Genomic DNA, 19,188 nt, shown 5'->3' on the forward strand with positions numbered 1-19,188 from the left:
CTTGGCGTATTTCTCCTTGGATTTATCCTGTATGGGACTCTTTGCGCTTCCTGGACTTGATTGACTAGTTCCTTTCCCATATTAGGGAAGTTTTCAACTATAATCTCTTCAAATATGTTCTCAGTCCCTTTCTTTTCCTCTTTTTCTTCTGGGATCCCTATAATTCGAATGTTGGTGCGTTTAATGTTGTCCCAGAGGTCTCTAAGACTGTCCTCAATTCTTTTCATTCTTTTTTCTTTATTCTGCTCTGCAGTAGTTATTTCCACTATTCTATCTTCCAGGTCACTTATCCGTTCTTCTGCCTCAGTTATTCTGCTATTGATTCCTTCTAGAGAATTTTAAATTTCATTTATTGTGTTGTTCATCATTGTTTGTTTGCTCTTTAGTTCTTCTAGGTCCTTCTTAAATATTTCTTGTATTTTCTGCATCTATTTCCAAGATTTTGGATCATGTTTACTATCATTACTCTGAATTCTTTTTCAGGTAGACTGCTTATTTCCTCTTCATTTGTTTGGTCTGGTGGGTTTTTACCTTGCTCCTTCATCTGCTGCATATTTCTCTGTCTTCTCATTTTGCTTAACTTACTGTGTCTGGGTTCTCCTTTTCGCAGGCTGCAGGTTCGTAGTTCCTGTTGTTTTCGTTGTCTGCCCCCAGTGGCTACGGTTGATGCAGTGGGCTGTGTAGGCTTCCTGGTGGAGGGTACTAGTGCCTGTGTTCTGGTGGACGAGGCTGGATCTTGTCTTTCTGGTGGGCAGGACCGCGTCTGGTGGTGTGTTTTAGGGTGTCTGTGACCTTATTATGATTTTAGGCAGCCTGTCTGCTAATGGGTGGCGTCACGTTCCTGTCTTGCTAGTTGTTTGGCATAAGGTGTCCAGCAGTGTCACTTGCTGGTCTTTGAGTGGAGCTGGGTCTTAGCATTGAGACGGAGCTCTCTGGGAGAGCTTTCGCCGTTTGATATTACATGGAGCCATGAGGTCTCGGGTGGGCCAAGTCCTGAACTCGGCTCTCGCACCTCAGAGGCACAGGTCTGACACCCAGCCAGAGCACCAAGACCCTGTGAGCCACACGGCCCAAGTCTACAGTTGCTCCCAAAGTCCACTGCCTCAATTTGGGGATGATTCATTGTCTATTCAGGCATTCCACAGATGCAGGGTACATCAAGTTGATTGTGGAGATTTAATCTGCTGCTCCTGAGGCTTTTGGGAGGTCTGAGGTCTTCTGCCAGCGTTCAGTAGGTGTTCTGTAGGAGTTGTTCCACATGTAGATGTATTTCTGATGTATTTGTGGGGAGGAAGGTGATCTCCACATCTTACTCCTCCACCATCTTGAAGGTCTCCTTCAGTGTCTTTTTCATTCCTGCTCTTTTCAGCTTCCTTCAATAGGGTAGTTTTAATTTGCCTTCACTCATTATAGTTGGTTGAACATCTTTCCATATGTTTAAGCACCATATACTTTCTGAATTTTCTATAGCTAGTGATTCAGCCTTTTGTGTCTGATATAAGTTGCAGATAATTTTTCTCTGCCATTTGTCTGTTGACATTATTTACATTTTTTTCTACAATGCAAAAGATTGTACATTTTTGAAGTCAAATTCCTTTTATTGCTGTTGGATTGTGTCATATTTAGAAAACCTTTCCCTACTTTCAGGTTATTAAAAAACTCACCCATGATTTCTATTATCTCTGTATGGTTTTATTTTGTTAACATTTAGATCTTTATCTCATTTGGAATTTATTCTTGTGTATGGTGTAAAGTATGGGTACAATTTTATCTTTTCCCAATTGTTCTAACATCATCGATTTAAAAGTCTATCTTTTTCCCAGTTATTTGAGATGCCACCCTTATCATACACCAACTGCAGATCTATGTCAGTCTGCTTCAGGCCTCTATTCCATTGGGTTGTCTATCTATTCATGCACCTGTGTCACACTGCTTTAATTACAGAGACCTAATAATGTGTTGTTTCATAATCTCGTAGAATTTACTAGACCTCCTACTGTGTCCTCCTTTTTCAGGATTTTCCTAGATATTTGGGCTTTTTAATTTTTCCATATGAAATTTAGAATTAACTTATTTAGCTCCAACAAAAACCACCCTTTTGGCATTCGGAGGGGGAAGAATGGATATCTGTATGATGTTGTCATCCTATTCCCCTGCCAAAAAAAAAAAAAAGTCTTTACATTTTTTCAAATCTCATTTTGTGTTTTTGTATCTTTCAGGAGTGTTTGAAATTTTTCCTGTACAGATTTTGCAGATTTCCTTTGAGTTTATTCCTAAGTAGTTTGTCTTTTGTTGTTTTTGATGTTTTGATGAGATCTTCCATTGTTATTTCTAGCAGATTATTGTTTGTATATATTAAAGCTATTGACTTTTCAGGCTAATTTTATATACAGATACCTTACTGAATTCTCTTAGTTTGAATCAGTTTCAATTAGTTTTATTTTTTAGGCCTTTTATGTTTTCCAGGTATACTGCACCCATATCACTGGCAGAGATAGCTTTTATCTCTTCTTTTCTAATTCTCGTGTCTTTAAATATTTTATCTCTACGATTATATTGGCCAGTAAATCCAACATAATATTAAATAAAATGGAGAAAATGGCCATCTTTGCCTTCTTCCTGAGTTTAGTGGGAAAGGGGCTATGGTTTCAATATTAAGCAGATAAAGAACGCTACAGATTTCATCATATTAAGGAAGGATCAATCAGTTCTTCTGAATGCTTTGTATCAAGAATGTTTATTGAATTTTATCATCCCAGATGTTTACAGATTCCCTAAAATTGAATCATCCTTACATTCCTGGAATAAACCTCATTTGATCATAATGTATTCTTTTTTTTTAATGTGCTATTGGGTTCGGTCTGCTATTTGGGAATTTTTAATCAATGATTGCATCGATTTTCATAAATGACATTGCTTTACAATAATTTAACAGATGCATAGTTCTCTTGTATATATATACTATAATTTGCTTCAGTAGTTCCCTACTCATGACCACTTAGATTATTTCCACAGTTCATTAGTATTAACAATGCTAAATACAAATTGGAGATAAGCCCTTTTGCCTTTCTGTTTCTATATCCCTATTTAAAATTTATAGCCTGGGATTGTTGGATCAAGGGAAATTCCCATTTTATATTTTATGAGGTACTACTGTTTCCCAAAAAGGAACAGTGGAATTTTTAACTGGATGTAGAGCTTCATTATTTTCTTCCCATTAGAAAAGGTACCAGAAGTTTACCCTACTATGAGAAAACAGGAGATATCCTTTCTGTCTAATTTTCCTACCTCAGGATATGGTTTACAAACAGCATGAAAAGCGCTGTAAAGAAGCTTTGGTCAAGGAATTAAGGCTCCCCGTCTACCATTGGTGGGCTGTATGATCATAATTTTAATCTCCATGTTTCCCATATATAAAGAGAAACTAAAATTTTGATCTCACAGCATTATTATGAAGATGATTTGAGATAGTGGATGTGAAATTGTTATATAAATGAAAGGATATATAGAGTTTTGTAGGAAAGTCTGATTACAGTTGTGTTTACTATAATCAATTAATGTTTAACAAGTAAACTGCTCATTTAACTTGTACACATTAAGATGTGATCTGCTATGTAACAAAGAAGGGTTAATTCATTCAGATGAGATGGAGAGATGAAGGAGAGAACATTCCTGAGGGCATAATAGACCCCTTTGTGGAAGACCTAGCAGGCATTCTCACCCATTCTCCCTGACCTGCTTCTCACTATAGAGGCTAAGAAAGTATACTCATATACTCGTTTTCTTAGTCTTCCTTGAAGCTAGGAGTATTACTGGTTCTGGCCTTGGAGACCTAAAGGGAAGTCTACGGGGAGAGGGAATCCTCTGGAAATTTCTTTTCTCACAAAAAAAGAAGAGGAGAGTCTCTGTTCCACTCCACTTCCTTCATTTTCTGTCTCTGAACGTAGTTGGGTGAGAACTTAATGCTTGGAGTGGAGGCAGCCATCTTGAAGCCATGAGGCAACAAGTCAGTGTGCCCTCTTGCAACTACGGGCCAACATTCTAAGAATGGCAGAGTGGATGCATGGAGAAGAACCAACAAGTGGCCCTGGTGAAACTGTTGAGTCAAACCTACAGACACGTATCACCAGAATTCTGAGGTAAACAAAAAACATCCTTATAATTTAAGCCTCTGACAGTGAAATTTTCTGCAGCCGAAAGCACCTTACTTACATGAAATAAGTAAAAACCAATACTTTATAGGTATTACCTATTGGATTCCTTTTAACAAGTCTGTGAAAGCCTTCCCTTCCAGAATGAGCAGGGCCCAAGGATTTGGTTAATCCTAGAACGCAAAATACCAGATCCTGGCCTGGGCATAAATGAACCCAAATAGCTACTGCCTTCACAGCCAAGAAGCAACTGTTTTTCTGTCCTGAATTGGGGTAGTCAGGAAAAAAAAAAAGTCTAAGGCAGACGTTACAGACTGGCAAATTCAGCTGGCTGACATGTTATTAGCTTTTTTCTTTTTTTAAAAAAACAGATGAGAAAATATAAGGCTCAGAGCATAATTTAGTAGTAAATAATGGTGCCAGATTCAAACCCAAGATGTGATCTCCAACCAGACTCATTCTAATTCACTGATACCACATTCTTTGCCTCCTTTCACAGGGGAAAGGAGTGATTCTTCCCATCCACGTAGAAGTACTTGGCCATCCAAGATATACTAAATTACAGAGAAGGGAGTGGACAAATATTATATTGTGATTACAAAAGTACTTTGGCTTTTATGGAAGAAACTGGACAAATTTTGGATTTGTTTAATATGCAATATAATAGATTAGTAATGCATGCTGGCTTTCTGACTCTCCACAGGAAGAATTGAGCTGCGGCCACTTGACATTCTGGTGTATACCAAGATCGAGTTACACCCTACAGTAATCATGAGACATAAAAGAAAAACACTATTTCAAAATTGTCGTGTTAGACACCAACTCATCGTGCAGGCTGATGCCAACCACATATAACAAAAGGAAAATTAAATTACTTGAGAATGCAGCCCTAGGAAAAGTAAAGTCAAAGAATAATTACGTGTGCAATTTAAGAGGCTGTAAGGTGATGGGCCTCCACTGCTTGGATTCTAGTTCAAAAGAAGAAAAGGGTGCTCAAGAAATTGAAGAGCTTTATGTTCCAAAAATGTATCTGGATGAATACTGGCAAAGTGTAGGCATACAGTCTTTCATCTGATGGAAGATAATAAAAAAACCTTCTCATGAGGCAATAGTTCAAGCTGGCTTTTTTTTTCACCACCACTAAAAGAAACAGCCTCTTTAGTACTGAGATACCCATGTTGCCATGGTACACAGTGACTTCTAGAACTTCGTATCAGGGGTATTAAGGAGGTTGGGAGGGTAAAAGGATAGTCAGGTTCATACAGTCAGCACTATGCTTTTCAGCAGAAAAATATCAGTTCTCACCATGTTGAACTATAAACACACACAGACCTTTCCAGCTAACAGTTAACAGAACAAAAATATATATCTTATTTTTCACTTTCACTGGGATTTGGGATGATAATGCATTTAAGAAAAAAAGGAATAATGTGTGGCTACAAGAATAGCTTTCCAATGAAAAACATGATTATCAAAATAGAAAATGCAGTGAAGGCAGCATGGAGCAGACTGGATATGGGGGAAAAAGACCAAAAACCAAAAAACAGAAGCAGTGAATGAAAAGGTATTATTTCAGAACTCAAGTAAAAACACATAAAAAGTGATGAAAAGATAAGAAATGTGGGGGGGGCAGGTGTAAGAGAACCAGTACATGTTAAGTAGAGAGATATTCTACAAGGAACAAAGAGAGAAGACAGAATATCAAGCCTCCAGAAATTTCCCTAGAGCTGGGCATTAACCAGGAGATGTTAATAAAATTCAAAGATTAATATATTCACACTACTATATATAAAATAGATAAATGAAAAGACCTATTGTATGCCACAGGGAACTATATAGAATATTTTATAATAACCTATAATGGAAAAGAATCTGAAAAAGAATATATGTTTATGTATGTGTGTATTTTATATATATATATATATATATATATATAACAGAGTATGTATAGCTGAGCCACTTTGCTGTATACCCGAAATCATTGTAAATCAACTATACTTCCATAAAAAAAAAATTTTTTTTTTAATTTAAAATGTTCAAGGATAATGAAAACAACCTACAAAGACTTGGGCGGAAAAAAAAATTGTTAAAACTAAACCAAAATTACTTTGGTATCAGACTTCTCTTACAGAGGTCTAAATGCCATAAAAAATTTAAGCAAAAATACTATTATTACCCAATGAATTGTATACACCCCCAAATTATCATTATGTAAAAAAAATAAGTGAAATTTCTCCGACATTCAAAATCTCTGAAATTACACCACCACAGCAGTACCCTGTCTGAAGAAAATTAATTGAGTATATTCTCTAGCTGACTGAAACATGAATCAAAGTCAAGGAGTCAGGTGAATGTGAATATAAATATAAAAGAAATTGCAGTGAATAATAAAAGGAGTAAAATAATTTACGTTTCTCTTTTAACAGAGGCCTTGTAGCAAAGCTACTTAGCAGTTTGTACAAACACACACTATAAAAATTCCTCTGTGTTTTAACAAGTGAAGAAGTTGACCTTTTAAAGGCTTGACTCAGCGTGGTGAAGGAAGGAAAGACGAGAAACCATCCAAACACTTTAAATTCTTTTCCACATACCGACTGGGACCTAAATAAATACTCATCCTTTACAAAAGAAACTGTTCTGCCACCTGAAAAGTGAATCCCAAGGAGGACCAAGTCCTCAGGAGGGTGGCTCCTCTGGGGTCCCAGGGGTGAGCCAGACAATACCTGGTGCTGGGCTACAAGAAGAATCACTGTCCAAAATACAGAGTCCGCAACAAAGGGCTCGTATAAGAGAGAGGACTCCCACATCCAGAGGAAACACATAAGCCACACCAGAACACAGCACGTGACGTGGCATCTCAATGGATATTAAATAGGAGGTGGATTCTCTCCCCAGGGTCCTTTGCTCCCAAGAGTGTAGGCTGGTAGAATTTCCACTGGTCCGCTGCCTGTTTCTCCTGAAGTGAGAGCTTCTGTTCCCCAGGCTTTCTCTACTTTACTGCCTCTGCCTCCCCAGTTACACCAGGGCCCCTCTGCCAAGAGTTGCCCTGGGGATTCTGAAGCAGGTGCTGTCTCCGCTTGACTTCAGCCAGCTCAGATAGCTCCATGGTGGCCCAAGCATCTTCCTCAGAGGAACGTCTGCCATTCCCAGCCTGGAATCCTGGGTCATCAGCTTCTCGGTGAGACATTCTGGGCAGTAGGCCTTACAATTCCAGAGGATAGAAGAGGTATCTCAGTAAGGGACTTGGGGGCAATGTTTTAGTAGCTTTGGAGTCGATGCAGATGGTTCTGCTCACCACAGTCTTCCCTGAAAGTATTTTCAAGCAACCTCAGAGCCCTTGCATTCATCATGGCTGCTCCTGGATGCCGCACCAACTAGTCTGGTGGTTCATGACATCAGATATAGTCCTCATAAGTTATACCTCACCTGTAGCTGACAAGGCTACATCAGACCTAGGAACTGATATGCCCCTTGGCCCTGTGCCACCATCTTTCCATCTGCCAGCATCTTCCTTGGCAACTTCTGAGATGCTCCAGAGCAGCAGATTCTCTGGGTTCCATGATCTGAATGTTTCTATCTCCCCCAAAATTCATGTTGAAAACCTAAAGCCCAAGATGACTATTAGGAGTGAGACTTTTGGGAGGTGATTAGGTCATGAGGTGGAGCCTACATGAATGGGATTAGTGCCCTTATAAAAGAGTCCCCAGAGAGCTAGCTGGCCCCTTCCACCATGTGAAGATACAATGAGAAGTCTGAAACCCAGAAGACGGTCCTCACTCACTGGCAGAACTCACACTCTGGACCTTTCCCAGTAGACCTAACTTTAAGCCACAATAAAAGCAGCCTTCTGTGAAGGGTCAGGGGTCATCCAAGGCACTGCAGCCTTTTTGTCCAGGAGCAGCTGCTTCTTCTGTTTGGGGGCCATCTATCCCAAGAGTTTCTCCTTTCTTTGGAAGGTCTGAGGGCAACGTAGTCACCCTGCTAGGGTCTGATTCTTCAGATGGCCTCTCAGTTCAAGATGCACTGCTTCTGAAGAAAACCACTGGTGCTGGGGAAACTTCCAATGCCCATATTGGGGGAAATTCTCCAAACCTGAGACTGAGGTGCAGGAGAAACACTGAAGACAGTGTTTGATGAGAGAAGAGCTGGGAGTAGCTCATGGATGAAAGGAACCTGGGTGATCCATTGGTCATGGCATGCCCTCCTACCTGTAGTGGAGTGTATGCTCCACTATAACCCTGCTTTAAAACCCTTCAAAATATGGGTAGGCACTGTAATTTAATGCTCAAAAATTATTCTTAACAAAGAAGATATAAGATGTAAAATATAAGGGAATAATAAACCATGAAACCATCACACGAATCCATTAGCTTATTGTTAAAATGTAATTCTGAGGAAAAAGATAGAAAATACAAATATAGAATATTGGGAAGAAAAGGGGATATTGATAGATAAGGTGAAGTTTTTTAAGAGTTAAGAGAATATTATGAATGGACTTGAGGACAAGGGGAGTGGGAAGGGTGAGCTGTTACGAAGTGAGAGAGTGGCATGGACATATATACACTACCAAATGTAAAATAGATAGCTAGTGGGAAGCAGCCGCATGGCACAGGGAGATCATCTCGGTGCTTTGTGTCTACCTAGAGGGGTGAGATAGGGAGGGTGGGAGGGAGACGCAAGAGGGAGGGGATATGGGGATATATGTATATGTATAGCTGATTCACTTTGTTATAAAGCAGAAACTAACACACCATTATAAAGCAATTATACTCCAACAAAGACATTAAAAAAAAGAAATATTATGTACAAATGTGTTATGATGATAAATAGAATCTTGATGAAATAAAAGATTTTCTAGGAAAATATAAACAACCAAAACTGACTAAGACTTAGGCAGAAAGGTAAGCAGGTCAATAACCAGAAAAAAAATCCTTACAATAGCCTAGTGACATTTTAGATGTTCAGTCTTAAAAAGAGATCAAAGAGTTACTTCTTCAAAAGGAGTTGGGTCCACATGGTTTCATGAATCAGTTTTTTCCAACCTCAAGACTATAGAGTATAGAGAAATATAGAAAGCTTGCCAATTCTTTTACAAAGCTATGAAAACCCTGACATTAAATATAGAAAACACAAAAATATAAACTATAGATCAAGCTAAATTATGGCTATAGATTAAAAACAAATATTAAATATTAGCAAATCAAATCAAGCAGACTATTGAAAGAATAATGCATAATAATAAATTGGAATTTATTTCAGGAATGCAAAGATGGTTTAATGTCAGGCAACCTATTAGTACAAGTCACTAGGTTGGGGAAGTTTAAGATTCATTCTGATTAGAATAAATTCTTTATAATATAGGTCAGAAAAATATTTACTGAACATGATGGTGTATCTTTGTTAAACCAGCAGCCAGTAGGAGACTTAAGTGTGACAAATTAGAGGCATTCACTTTAGAGTGAGACTCATGACAAGGGAGTGTGACATCACTGCAGGTATGTCATTTTGCCCTTCAGTTTCTTGTTTATCGTATTTGAAATCACTAAAAATAATTAGGCTCCTTATAGGTGTGAGTGTGGGAAACATGAACATTCACATTCTGCCAGTTGAAATATCAGCTGGAACAACCTTCCTGAAGAGGAAAGTTGTCAAAAATTTATAAATGTGCAATCCCTTTTCAATCATTTTCCTATCGAAGAATCTATCCAAAATATTTTTAAAGTGGTACACATATAATTGCACACAAATACAAGGTCATACATGTAGTCGTTTACACTAGTGAAAAATAGAGGGGAAAGAAACATAACTGGGGACTTCCCTGGTGGCACAATGGTTAAGATTCCACGCTCCCAATGCAGGGCGCCCGGGTTCAATCCCTGGTCAGGGAATTAGATCCCGCATGCGTGACGCAACTAAGAGTTTTCATGCCACAACTAAGGAGCTGGTGAGCCACAAATAAGGAGCCCACCTGCCACAACTAAGGAGCCTGCCTGCCACAACTAAGACCCGGTGCAACCAAATAAATAAAGAGAAAAAGAAATATAACTGTCCCCTATAAGGGACTGTTCACAGAAACTCTGTTCCATCCATTAGCCAGAATACCATGCAGTCATTAAAAATGATTCCGTTAAAAGTTATCTAGTGGCATGAGAAATATGTACAATGTTTTGTTAAATTTTAAAAATCACATAGCATGTTTCCACTTTAATTTTAGAATTGTATATACAGAAATAGAAATAAAAAATCCAGAAGCACACATATAAGGGTTGTTAATCCTGGACAACAGGACTCTCTTTACTCTATTTTGCTCTTCTCTGTTATCTAGATTTTCCACCATGAACATGTATCATGCTAGAAATCCAAAAGTCATACAAATGATATTTATTCATTCAACACACATTTACTGAGACTTACTATGTGCCAAGCACTTCTAGGTGCTGGGCTTTTGGTAGTAAACCAGACAGATCAAGTTCTCCTCTCACTCCAGGGAAGAGAGACACAAGACAATGTCACTCAGTGATAGTGTCCTAAGGGAAACAGAACGAGATGTGATGGAGAGTGGCTGGTGGGGAGGGCGTTGTTGGACAGTCACAGAAGGCCCCTCTGAGAAGGTGATGGGCTAAGACCTGAATGAGGAGAAGCTAGGAGTTCAAAGGTGATACAAGCAGACTAGTCAGTATGGATGAGCTTGCACAATATTATTAAATGAAAAACAGCCTATTATAAAACAGTATGGGCTACAGTATGTACATTTTGCATCTAAAAATTTCTTAGGATATTTAGAAGATGTTACCAGTAGTCATTATCACTTTGGCAGTTATGGGTAATTTTTACTTTTTTCTCTTTGCATATCTGTATTTTAGATATCCGTTTACAATGACTATGTATCATTGTTACTCATTCCCTCATTCAAAAAAATTTAGTAAGGCCTGTTCTATGGTGCTGGAAATACAGCAACAACCAGAGAAAAATCCCGGACTCTTTATGGAGCTTTACTTTGGATATGAGGGAACAGACTTTAAAATTTTTAACTAAATTAAATAGTATGTTAATAAAATATTAATAAAAATATTAAATAGTAGGTAAATATCTTGAACATAAAAGGCAGTGAGGTGGGAGGTATGAAAATGTGGAGAGAAGGGACAGTCTAATTTGGGGGTGGGCCATACAGCTTTTTAGGGAAAAGGCTTTCTAGGCAGAGGAGTCAACAACACAAGTGCCAAAGGAGTGAGAATGCTGAGGCCATGGGCTGGAGTGAGTGAGCTGGCAATGAGGTGATGATGGATGGACGATGGAGTGAAGAGGTCAAAGACAAGGTGTGGAGGGGGTCGGGGAGCAGATCCCACAGGGTGGTCAAGTCCTTGCAAAAACATTTACTCTGAGACACAGAAAGGCACAGGAGGGTTTTTGAGCAGGCATGAGACATGATACAACAATTTTTAGCAGAATCACTCGGGCTGCTATGTTGAGAACAGACCAGAGGGAGCAAGGGCAGAAGTAGGGACCCGTTAGGAGGCTATTGCAAGAATGATGAAGGTTTGGACCAGGATGACAGCAAAGGTGTGGTCAGATTCTGGTCTACAAGTCTGGGTCTATATCAGAATTAGAGTCAATAGAGTTTGCTTCTGGATTACTTGTGGCAAGTGGGAGAAAAAGAAATCAAGGATGACTCTAAGGGTTGATCCTGAGCAACTGGAGTTGTTACTAGCTGAGGTAAAGAAAACTGCAAGGGGAATAACGTTTGTTTGTTTATTTGTTTGTTTGCAGGGGAGGCATTAATTTTGGACATGCTGAGTTTGAGACAGCTATTAGAGATCCAAAAGAAGAACTCAACCAAGCAGCCGGATATATGAACGCAGAGTTCAGGAGAGAGCTCTAGGCTGGACATGCACATGTGCGAATCCTTCAGGTAAGGATGGCATTTGACTCCATGATCTAGATGAGATCACCAAAAAAGGGGGAGAGACAGAAAAGCAAAGGGATGGGAAGCCTGCGCCCTGGAACATTCCACCATTAATGATCCAAGAGAAGAGGAGAAAGAGCAATGGAGGCTGAGAAGGTAAGAAAATGAGGTGGAAGGAGAGGAACTAGAAAAGCATAGTGTCCTGAAAGCTACATGAAGAAAATACTTCAAGATGGAGGAAATGACCAACAGTAAAATGAGACCAGATAAAAGATGACTTGATTAGTAATGTGGAGTGTACTGCCCTTGACCAGAACCGCTTCAGTAGAGCTGTGATGATCAAAGTTTGATTGGAGGGGGTCCAAGAGAGCATGGGAGGACAGAAATTGGAGTTAGCATGAGATTTGCTTTAAATAGAAGGGGAGAATGGGGTTTCAGTTAGTAAGATGAAGAGAAGATTTTTTTTTTCTTGAAAGCTGGGTAAAATGAAATAAATTATAAAGGGGGAAAATAGAAGATTTTTACTGGAATTGGGGAAATATAAGCCTATCACATTTATTCCAGGAAAAACAAACCACTAATTGGTGGAATATTTTCAGATCTTTGGGCACTTTGCCCCTGACCACCATCTTTGAGGTCAGAATCAGGAAGAAACAATTCAAGGTTAATGGAGAGAAATAAAGATGTTTTCAAGGCAGTATGGTGACCACCTCTGGCTTCTTTTTATAAGTTAGTCTCCTATCCCACCAGTCCCTTGACTCTCCTGGGCTTATCTTCCTTGGAACTTCTTTTTCCTCACTGCCCACTTTTTCCACATCCCAGCATCAACCCTCTGAAATCCAGGGTCAGTAGACCCACAGAATGAAGACTCTTAAAGCAAACTTTATGTGCTTCCAATAAAATCTCTTTCTTGAAGAAAAACTCAGTATTGCAAATCAGCTTGGTTTATTTTTCGAGGATCAAAATGCCACAAGCAGTCAGACTTCCTGAGCCAATAAAAGAAAACACTGGCTCCAGTTATCAGAGACCAAGAGGAGGGAGTAAGGGCAAAGGAGTAATTTTTCTGAAATTCTGAAAGTCAGGATTTCTTCAAATGAGAGCCCAATCCATGCAAAACAGGGCTCGGGATCAAATAAATGTGTTGAACATTTCATACTAATTCATCTCCCTGAGGATTTACGATGATGTTACCCAGAGAAATCCAAAAGAAAAACATATAAAAAATGTAACCTGACCTTCCCTTCCCCTTATTAAACAATTTAGTCTAAAGCCATTAGACAAGGCCAAGCAAGGTAGGTGTCTGCATGGCCTGGCCTGGGGTGCAGAGCCCAAGAGGAAGGCATTCCACGTAGGGAGTGGGGTACCATAGCAATGCCTGACTGGTTACCTACTGCAGTTGAATAAAGGCATCTAGTTTTCTCACGCCCTAAAAAGGGAGGTACGAAGCATGAACAGGAGTAAACTAGAATGATCCATGTGGTGGTGGATCAGAATTAGAGATATCGGTATAAATATCTCTATGTATTAGAATTGGAAGCTTAGAAATAAATGTAGATATAAATGTTTGTATATATGTGTTAGTGACTCTGTGTGTGTATGTGCATATGTATGTATGTATTCAAACCTACATCATCTTGCTTTGTCCAGTGAAGGGGCCTGGAAACAGTGCCACCCAAGAGCCATGAGCACAACTAGACCAGGGACCTAGGCTTCCAAATATTATTCTCCAGTAAAAGTAACCAGAGCTTCTTGAGAAATGGCTTATTCCAAGACTCTGGCAGGGAAAGTACAGATGATCTTGGAATATCTTGCCAGAAAGCAAGGAAGTGCTCAAAGAATAAGGGAGACCTGTCAAAAGAACATAGAAGCCAACTTGAAGAGGTTCCCACTGGCCAACTCTGGGACAATTTGAACATCAAATAAACAATGAGAGCAAATGCAATTCAATGATAATCCTAGCGGCCATGCTGATATAAACAAATGAATAACTTGAAACTTCAATGAAGAATGGGATATGTACATGGTCTTAAAATCTCTCCCTATAAAATACCTATGAATTACAAAGTATAAAAGTGTCACTTCACACTGAAGAAACCATGCAGACATCAGTAATCAAGTTATCAAAGTAAACATCCAGATGTGACAGTCCTACCGTTCTTACCGTAAGTGAATAACTTGAATCTAATTATGAGGAAACATCAGACAAACCCAAATCAAGGAACATTCTACCAAATAACTGGCCTATATTCAAGTGCAAGAAAGAATGAGGAACTGTTCCAGACAGAAAGAGACTAAAAAGACACATTTAAATGCAATGCTTGAATATAAACTGGGTCCTTCTGCTATAAGAACATAAAAAGCACAAGTGGAAAAATTTGAATGAGACCTGAATTTCAGATGGTAGAAATGAATGCATGTTAATTTCCTGATTTGTATGGTTGTGTTGCAGTTATGCAGGTCAATGGCCCTGTTTGTAAGAAATATACACTGAAGTACTGGGGGTAATGGGGATATCAAGCTGGCAACTCACTCTCAAATGATTCAGGGGAAAAAATGGCTATGGACTATAATTGCAACTTTTCTGTAAGCGTGAGATAGTTTCAAAATAAAATTGTATATTTGGAGGAAAAAAAACGTAATCCTGATTCTCAAACACATATGATTGTCGAAGTTGCCTGGTGTGATAACACCCCTTGGAATTAACCTTCCACAGCAGATCCTTGGAGGGGCACTTCTGTAAGCAGTCCTATTCAACCCCTTAGTATACAGGGAGGCTCCATGGAGAGGACAGCCTTCTGAGTTTGGAGCCAAAGCATTTAGAAGCAGCCTTGCTCTTCTCTACCCATGAACACAAGCTTAGGTGAAAAGAAAGAAGAAAAAGAACTCTGAATTGTCTACACAAAGGGACAAGTTGAGAAAACATTTAGAATTTATGTCAAGTTCATTGCATCTTGGTAGAAACAGGAATCAGCCTAATATAATAAAAGTACAAGTAGTGCTCTCATGGTACCATTTAATCTTATCTGTACCTAGCTTTTAAGGAAGAAGTCCTAAATATTATTTAGTATAAACATTGTAGATATCATTAAAATCAAATTAAAAGATGAAAAACACTGACGTTCTGAGAAGCAAAGGACCTTGTGGAGGTGAAGCCAGGATTAGAAGCCATGTTTGGCATCCCACGACTGTCTAAATGGATGTCCATGCTCTCTCCACTACACTAGGTGGTTTTCTGTAAGAATAGAGAAATTATATTCTGTTCTCCAACAAACAGAATGGTCTGGAAAAATTGAGACAGAGATGAACTAATCAGAATTTGACTAAGAATCCACTTGTCACTCTATTTAAGACATATTTTCTTAATCTTTTACCAAAAAAAAAAAATCCCCAAACATGTAGGATGGGTAGTTGAATAGTCTTCTAAGATATATTCCTAATTTACCAATGCATGTCCTCTTAATGCCCCTCTGCTCACTCTGCTTCATTAATTCCAACTCCCAATCTACCATCTTGTAAATGGGAGGAATAAGTTACTGGTAACCTAAAAAAATTCATTCGGTATCCACATTGCTTCTCCCATAAAGTTCACTGTGTTACTGAAATACAAAGTAATCTTGCTTTTCCTTCAGTCTTCCAAATGTAATATTTGTGAGTTTATAGGAAAGACAGTTGGAACCAGAAAACAAAATAGTATCAGTTACTAATATTTCCCATTCTCTGCTAAAGCTTGTCTTATCTGAAGCTTGTAAGGTTATTTAATCTTTTCCATCATCTCAGGGAGAAGAAAGCCTGGAAAATCCTAGTCATTCCACAGTAACTATCAGTGGGACTTTCCATAACTAACTGGATGCAAAATAAAAATCTTAAGAAGTTGATCCAATTCTAAAACTACTTCTCAACTTATAAATAAATATGAAGAGACAACCCATCCATATTTTCTTCATATAACATCTGGTTTCTTGGCCAGACTGCTAATACCTGAAGAAGTTTCTGAGTTTGTTCCAACAAATCTACATTTAAAGAGCTTAAAAACGCATTTATGCACTAAACATTCTTTTCTACATCTGACTTAGGGCCAGAGATGGGACTGTGAGACAGAACCTTGCCAAGAAATTGGAAAGATGGGGAGTAAAATGGCCTTCTAAAAGTTAAACTGTGAAATCAACACTTAATGGATCAGGGCAAAGAAATGAGAAATCACCACATGGACAGAGGGAACTATATTCAGTATCCGGTAATAAACCATAATGGGAAAGAATATGAAAAAGAACATGGATGTATGTATGTATAACGGAATCACTTTGCTGTACACCAGAAACTAACACAACATTGTAAATCAACTATACTTGAGTTAAAGAAAGAAAGAAACAAATCACCACATGGGGACAAAAAAGCTTCTAGGCCAGCAAGATTTGGCTGTGACCCCACTAAAGATATAATACACATATCTGAAGACTATGTTAATTGATCATGGAGTCATAGAAGAAGGATTGCTAAGACAACCTGAGCAGTACCCTCCAAGGCCCCGTGCAGAGGGGAGGGAGTCTGGACCAGCAGCATTGGGGTAGCATAGAATCAGCGACAAGGCGCCACTCTGGTGAAAATGATGCGTTACGCTGGGCTGGCCTGTCTTATGCATGATGGAAAGCTCAACATTGAGCACACGGCCTAACCTAGAGCAGGCAATCATTAGGCTCCATGAATTTGCTCCAACTCTTCGCTTACAACTTCCTGATTAGAATTTGGCTCTCCACATAGTTCTGCCTACAGGGAGAGAATGACCTAGTCAGATTTGAGAATTCTGGCCCCCATGCCAGCTGCAGCACTCACTGAAATATACAGTGTAACATTTGAGCTTGTTTGCTCCTAGCCTGCTCCCAAAGGAAGGGCCCTTGAGTGTGCTGCCAGATCAACTGTCTGAGCCCACAGGGCTGGCAGGGAGTCTCTGGGCCATGGTACATTCACCAGGATGGCGATGACGGCGGTGGCCATGGGGATAGCTGCGGCCCCATGCTGAGCACCTTTTGTACTATGTGTCAGACCACTGCACCATGTGCTATTCATACTTGAACTCATTTCATCCCCACAACAAAGCAATACATTAGGCATTAGTAGTATTCCCATCTAGTAACTTACCCAAAGACCCACACTAGGAATCTGAATTCAGAGGCAGATTTATCTGACTCTAAAGCCTAATCCCTTACGTTGTGAAAATACTACCTTGGGGCGGGGGAGGGGGGGCGGCCATGAACCCTATCCTTGTCCTGGCCAAACTCCTCTGTGTCAGCGGTGTGCTCTGGGCCATCTCAGTCCACCTTCGACATGACTACTCATCAATACGCCACTACCGTACAAGGCTTCACAACAACGAACACAAAGAGTAGCACTTGACCCTTTATCACAAGTGCAGAAAGCCAAACCTCATCTCAGCGAACAGCATCCCCATCTAATCATGCCATCAGTACTGTAAGCTTCAGAAGCCAAAAATGACTGTTCCCTCCCCCTCACCACCCTGCAGCATAGCGTCTAGTCATTTGCACCTCCTTCAATAAGCCTCTTCAATAGCCTCAATACTTCCCTAATGCGTCCACTTCGCACCATCACCGTTGCCACTCCCCGTCTTTCACCTGGCTCTCTCTACAGACATCTCCTAGGTCATGTTTCGGCTTCTTCTCTTGTTTTTCTTTATTCTCAACCATACAACCAGTTTTCTTTATAAAATCCAATCACGGCATTCCACTGCTTAAATATCCTTCCCTGGGTCCCCAACCTCCCGCCATACTCCATGCTTCAGTCTAATAGTGATTGGCCTGCAGTTCTTGGAATATTCTCAGCCCTGCCTGTGGCAGGATGTCCTGGAATACACCGGCATCCCCCTGGACCAGTCTTCCCTCCATGCCTCGTTCCCTGTAATGGTCAGCTCGTCCGGGGGTTTTGGGACTCGCTCCTGTCCCACCTCCTCCAGGAAACCTGGGTTAGGTGCCTGTCTGAGGTGGTCTCGTGCCCAGCTCATCCTTCACCCCACTGTATGGGAGTTCTTACTTACGTGACTCTACCCCCAGACCATGACCTCCCTGAAGCCCAGGACTCACTCTGATTATACAAAATGCCTGACACGAAAAAATGCACGTTGAAAGAATGAATGAACGGACAAGAGCCTGTTACATCATAGATGTCAGAATCCACTCAGTTTCCTCAAGTCCCAGCTCTTGATCTTGAGAAAGCTGTCTAATCTCCCTCAGCCCCAGATTCTCTGTCCGTAAACTGGAGATCATAAAACCTGCATTGTCAAGTTGTTGTGAGATTTAAACTAAATCATATGGCATGTGGAACGTCTTCAGCACCGTGCCTGGTACATAACAAGTACCCAAATGTTGGTTGTTGCTATTATTATTACAAGGACCTTCGACACTTGACAGAAAACATTCATGTTCTTGAAAAAGAACAGATACTCCCAGTCCACCACGATGACTCGGCTGCCCCAGGCCTCCTCAGCATTCACGGTTTACAGTCATCATGCACTATTTTGCATTCTCGAATATACTCCTTTGAAGGGTTCTGGCCCTTCCATACTGTCTTCAAGATGCCTAATACTTGGACAAGTGCTTTTAGGTAAAATGATATCAAATTTGCCCCACATCTTACTGCCCACTGGAGCCTTAAACTATGGACATTCACATAGCACCTCCTAATGATGCAAATGCCATACGAAGAGGCCAGCATAACCCTGGGAAGAACACACACAGAGAAACAGCAACGGGGGGCAATTGACAGGTGGTGATCCCAAAATAGAAATCAGGTCTTAAAGAGGTCAGAAGCAAGCTGAGGTCTCAGAAAGAGAGTGTCCTTTGTCACATGAGATTCAGAAAGGTGAATGATCAGACCAGTGGTTAAAAAACATTGTAGCATAACCCCTCTGTGGAATATTGTGCAGCCATTAAAAATAGGTAGGGGCCAACTAATAAAATGGTAAATAAGAACACATAAGAGATCGTGTTATATAAAAAAAGATAGACATAGGATTTTTGATTACAGAATGTAAAACTTGCTTAAAAGAAAATTTAAGGGAGTAGACCGAAATGTTAATGGTTATGACACAGTGATGAGTTTATTTTTTTTTAACTGATTCCACAC

General features: G+C 39.8%; 1 protein-coding gene across 1 annotated transcript in view; it reads right to left on the reverse strand.

Annotated features, from left to right (window-relative positions):
- EPDR1 (ependymin related 1) overlaps nucleotides 1-19,188 on the reverse strand; it is a 32,410-nt gene that overhangs the window by 12,212 nt on the left and 1,010 nt on the right. The gene's annotated exons all lie outside the window — the stretch shown is intronic.

The sequence above is a fragment of the Eschrichtius robustus genome, chromosome 8, assembly GCF_028021215.1.
Source record: "Eschrichtius robustus isolate mEscRob2 chromosome 8, mEscRob2.pri, whole genome shotgun sequence".
Taxonomy (NCBI): domain Eukaryota; kingdom Metazoa; phylum Chordata; class Mammalia; order Artiodactyla; family Eschrichtiidae; genus Eschrichtius; species Eschrichtius robustus.